Source organism: Cricetulus griseus (assembly GCF_003668045.3).
Source record: "Cricetulus griseus strain 17A/GY chromosome 1 unlocalized genomic scaffold, alternate assembly CriGri-PICRH-1.0 chr1_0, whole genome shotgun sequence".
Lineage (NCBI taxonomy): Eukaryota > Metazoa > Chordata > Mammalia > Rodentia > Cricetidae > Cricetulus > Cricetulus griseus.
This window is the reverse complement of record NW_023276806.1, coordinates 120,236,630-120,242,705: the sequence shown is the minus strand read 5'-3', so window position 1 is coordinate 120,242,705 and position 6,076 is coordinate 120,236,630.

Sequence of the window (6,076 nt, the reverse complement as noted above, 5' to 3'; positions counted from 1 at the left end):
CTAGCCTCCAAAGCCACAGAGAAACCCTGTCTCAGAAAAAAATATTAAATATAGTTTCCTATTCTCTTAATGTGTAGTTTTAATAAGAATGATCCCCATAGGCTCATATGTTTGGAAACTTGGTCCCTAGCTGGTGGAATTGTTTGTGACATATTAGGACATGTTTTGGATCTGTTGTGTTAGAAGGGCAGCCTTTGAGGTTTCAAAAGACTCAAGCCAGTGTGCTCTCTGCCTTTTGCTTGTGATTTGAGCTATTGTGGCCACCATGTCTTTGTTCTGCCATCATGAAGTCTAACCCTCACAAAACAAGTCCAAATAAATGCTTTCTCTTATAAGTTGCCTTGGCTGTGGTGTTTTATCACAGCAATAGAAATGTAACTAATGTATTTTCCTTAAACATGTCAGGGCACTGTTTTAGGTTCTCTACTTGTATTCACTGCTATACAGTCTAGTTTTACGCTGACTTGACATAAACTAAAGTCATTTGATAAAAGGGAACCTCAATTGCAATGCCTCCACCAGATTGGCCTGTAGACCAACCAGTTATTAAAGGAAGATACTTAATCTGTAAGGTTAGGATATCTATTAATAGATAAACACCAGCCAAATGCAAGCCACAGAGTGCCAGAGGCAGCAAGGCAAGGGAGGCCAGAGAGAGGGCCCGCCATGTGCCTTGACTGTCCCTTTAAACCCTATCCTGAGTCACCCTGACATTACCTTGATCACGCCCTAACGGGCGTGGCTGGGCACACTTGTAGCCAGCTTCTAGCAGGTGTGGCTTACAGTGTCCCCTACAACAAGTGATGCATTTTCTTGATTGATGGTTAATATGAGAGGGACCAGCTCACTGTGGAAAGTGTCACCCTTGGCTAGTGGTGCTGGGTATCATAAGAAATCAGGCTAACACACCATGAAGGTCAGGCCGGTAAGCAACACTCCTCCATGGCCTCTGCTTCGGTTCCTACATCCAGGCTACTGTCTTGACTTCCTGCCCTGATTTCCCTTTATGTTTGAATGTGATTGGGGAATGCAAGCAAAAATAAACACTTTCTTCTCCAAGTTGCTTTTGGTTATGGAGTTTTACCAAAGTAATACAAAGTGGTACCAGGTCATGGGATGTTTCTGTGGTAGACGTGATCAGGTAATTTGGGGAGAATAGTAGTGGCATTTGAACTTTGAGATACAAAAGCTATCAATTGCTCAGAGCTCAGTGGGTTGTTCTATGGGAACCTGGGAGATAAAAAGGGTGAATGCAGTAGAGACAATGGAGGCCTGGCTTGTAAATTTTCAGAGGGAAGTAAAAACTCTGGCAGCACTATCTATATGATATCTTGAATTAAGAATCTGTGGCTCTAGTCAGCTAGAGCTGAAGAATTTGACAAGACCAGAACCACTAGAGTGGTTTGAATATAATTGACCCCCATAAGATAATAGGAAGTGGCATTATTATGAGGTGTGGCTTTGTTGGTGTAGATATGGCCTGGTTAGAGGAAGTGTGTCACTGTGCAGGCTTTGAGGTCTCATATATACTCAAGCCATGCCCAGTGTCTCAGTTCACTTCCTGTTGCCTTTGGATCAAAATGTTGAATAATCTCAGTACCATGTTTGCTTGCATGCTGCCATACTCCCAGTGGCCATGCTCTCCACTCCAGAATGATGATATTGGACTAAACCTTTGAAACTGTAAGTCCCACCTCAATTAAATGTTTTCCTTTATAAGAGTTGTTGTGGTCATGATGGCTCTTTACAACAATAGGAACCCTAACTAAGACAGCCATTAGCCAGAAACCTGTGCTTTGCTGGTACAATTGAAATCTTCTGAAAAATGTTTACTCAGCCCACAGAAACTGTGGTCCAGAGGCAGCAAAAGCTATCTCATTTTCGCAGCCAAATTTAGAAGTGTAAGAGTCTCCTAAGTGGTCCTGGTTTTGAAGTCATGAACGGGGGTGTCATGGAGACTTGGCACTGTGAGAAGCCAGGAATGGCCTTTGGTGAAGATGCAAATTCAATAGCAGTAAAAATTCGAGGATTGAAGCCGTCATCAAGAGAAATTGAGAGTTGGCACCATGTGGCATGGTCTGAGTCCCTGAAGAGAGCCCATGGGAGGATACTGATGCAGTGCAGTAACAGCCCCAACATTTCAGAGATGCCAAGCTGTGGTGTACTGCTGGGCTGAATCTAGAAGCTGTGTGTGCTGCAGAAGGCAGAGCTGGAGAAGTAGCCCAGGCCTTTGGAACCCAGAGGTCATGCGTGGGTCCCAGATTAAGTACTGAACTTTTTATAATGTTGATTTTTATTTTCTTTGATTGTGACTATGTCCCGGTTCCTCCCTCTTGGAGTAAGAACATACTTATTTTGATTTTACAAGAGCCCACAGTTGAGAAATTTTGAACTTCTAAAGAGACTGAAAGAGTTTTAGAGAAACTGTAGACATTTTAGAGAAACTTAGAACTTGGAAAGAGACTTTGGGTATTTTAAGAAGACTGAACTTTTAAAGTGTTTGAAATTTTAAGGACTGTGGGACCTTTAAAACTACTTACCCTTTATACTGTGCTATTAACATGCTGTCTTGGGGACAAACGAGAAAGGAAAGGTTCTAGTAGAATAGTGATGTGTCTTTGCATCATGCTGACAAGGAGTTAATTGTGCTTGCTAATTTTATGTCAACTTGACAAAAGCTAAGGTCATTTTGAAAGAGAGACTCTCAACTGAGGAAACTGGCCTGAAGGCAAGCCAATGGTGCATTTACTTGATTAATGATTAATATTGGAGGGCCTAAATAAGTATAGGTGGTGCCACCCTGGGCTGGTGGTCCTGGGTACCAGAAAAAAAAAAAAAGAAATAACAGGCTGAGGAAGCCAGTAAACAGCACTCCTCTGCATCAGTCCCTGCTTCTAGGTTCCTGCCCCGACTTCCCCAGATGATGGACTACAAGCTGTAAGCTGAAATAAACCATTTCCTCTCCAAATTGCTTTTGATTATAGTGTTTCACCAAGCAACAGAAATACTAAGACAACTGTGCCTGCTGATTCCAAGATAATTCATCCACTATCATAGCTATAACCATCACACTTTCACAAGCATGCTGACGATTCACCAATGTAGAGCTCCATTTCCGAGATTCTATCTTCCACAAGAATTTTCAACCCACTTGCCCACAAAGTGAACTCAATTCTCCTTGAAACTTGCTTCTTCGGAATTTTCCATCTCAGAGGATAATACATTAATGCCATAAAACAATGTGTCTTCATGTAATTCTTTACACTATGTGCCTCTCCATCTTGACCTCTAACATTCAATTATGACATTCTTTCCATTTCCCCTTATAATTCTTTTGATTACATCTCTTCACAGTCACAACTTTGGTCACTAAAATAAACTTTGGTTATTTTATTTATAATTAATTAATTTGTTACTTCTATTAGTTTTCTCCCCATAAAGGTATCTTACAGAGTTGTCTTTCTAAATTAAAAAAAAGTTATCATTTTTTCATCTGTGTTGTTTTAGTGTTTACTGCCCTTAGAACAAAGTAAAAATTCACCCATCTCTTCACAGTACATACTAAGCCATTCACAGTGCAAGGTAAAACCATGATTCCATCATTTGAGCTCTTGTACTCCCGATGCATTTGGTTTAAAAGCATTTTCCAAACCCATTCTGCATTAGCTTTTTATTGTTGTGGCCAACAGAATACAATACCTGACAGAAACAACTTAAAGGAAGAAACATTTATTTTGTCTCATGGTTTGGCCCCATGTGCTTGGTCAGAACATCATGGCCTGGGAGAATGTGTCAAAAGCATCGTAGCTCCATTAAGAACAGGAAGCAAAGAGAAGCCAGAAAGATGCCAGGAACAAGATAACACCACAGGCACACCTTTAGTGATCTACTTTGTCCAGCCAGGTTCCCCCTACTAAAGTTTGCAGAAAGCTCCCAAAATTGTGCCCCAGCTGGGGATCCAAGCCCTCAGTCTGCCAGTCTTTTGGGAGGAACTGCATATTCAAACTTTAACAGCTCTTACTACTAGCTTCTATCCAAATTTCAAAACTCCAATTAGATCACCACCTCCAGAAAAGCTGTAGCTATACTTTCCGATCTGTGATGTTCACAGACAAGCCACCAGCCACATATAGCATACAGAGCACCTGAAATGTGTCTACTCTAAATCTAGATGTTAAATGAAAAACACACACCAGATTGTAAAGACTCAGTAATAATAATAATAAAAGAATATATAATAGCTTAGTAATAATTTTATATTGGTTGCATGTTAAAGAATATTTGGATGCATTTATTAAGTTAAACTTAACATACTGATGGGATGTTAATTCTAGCCTCTTACAAACTTTCAACCTATCTGTAGGAAACTCAAAACTATACACAGATTGCCCTGTATTCCACCTGGCCAACACCTAGGCTAAAGTTCTGTCAATGTTCTCTAGTTTCTTGTACTATTTATCTTTGGAAATTACTTCTGACAGACTACAAGCAGCTTATGAACAAAACTGACTCTACCTGGGAATTGCAGAAGTAAGGTTGCAAAAATAAATATTCAATAAATATATAAATAACAATTTAATTAAGTACTCAATCCTCACTATTTGGGGATTCCACATTTGTCGATTTGCATATGCACACAAAAGAAAACTCACTAGTGATCTCCTAACCAATCTATGTGCTTTCTAGGCTATTTGTGAACGTGTAGAGATTTGACCAGACATTGACCTGCCCACATGTTCCTAGCTAAGGTCAAGTACAGCACTGTTCTCTTTTATGGTTTCAACTATCAAATTGCATGTAAGTGTTCTTTTCCTCTATTTACTACTTTTTTTAGCTTTGTTTTCTGTTTTGCATTTTATGCCTTCTGCTTAAAATGCCCCCCAAATATCATGCTGAAAAGTTCTCTGCTGTTCCTATGCACAAGACTGTGTTATGTCAAATAGAGATGACAGGTGTGTAGATAAAATACCAGGTTTGAATTATAGTGCTGTTTGCCACACACCCACTGTTAACCATACATATGAAATAATTTGTCTTTTACAGAAATGAACATGACAGAATTTCCCATTAACAGAGAAAATGTGACTACATGAACCAATGAGGATTCAATTGCTATAATTCTCCTAGAAACAAGGGCTTGCAATGTGCTACTTCAGTGTTCTAGAGATCAGGAGAAAGCACTGTATTTGTTGAATTAAACAGTCATTTGATTCTACATATCTTATGTGAATATGTGAATACGGTGGTAGACAAAGCAGTAATTTCAATTTGTAATTCTCTTAATGACTTACAAGCTACATGATTTGGGGCAAATTGCTTCATTTTCCCTATCTTTTCCCATAATTCAAAATGCAGATAAAAGAATAACTGCTAATGGTTGCCAAGGTCTGGCTGGGTGTGAGTCGGGGGTGGAAAACAGAGCTGATGACACAAAGGCATAGGAAATTTTGGAATGAGGGAAATATTTACTATCTTGATTATGGGAATGATTATATAATTGACTTCCTTTTTCAAAATTCATGGAACTACAAGTAAACTTCATTTTATATAAATTCTAACTTTAATCTTAGTTTTAGAAAACATTAGTAGTCAAGATGAGACAGTACATTGCCTATGTAATTCTTAATTAAATATTAGCAGCAATAGTAATAGGGAAAGGTTAGGCAGCATAAGGAAAAGCAGAGGAGACTCAATAGCCTCGGGTTCTAATTGGGATCTTTCACATATTGACAAGAGGCAGAGTTTACTTTATGGAAGCCCTGTGCTTACTGAGCCTAAACAACCCAAGTGAATTGTGTTCTGCATATATGTATACATGAATATGAGACTGGATTGACTTTCAAGACAGCAATACCAAGTAACTGAACGACGTGAGCTGGGTTGTGGAGTGAGAAGTTACCTAGATTCTCTGTGAGGTAAGAGAAATGCAGCTATGATGAGACTCAAAGGGAAGCAGCCCTCTGAAGAATCTTTGTCTTTAAACATTAACCACAACGACAGCAAAAAACCAAACTCTGGGGCACACCAATGCCAGGAAGATCATAGGGCAGAGTAGACAGTCTTGGCACATGGGTTA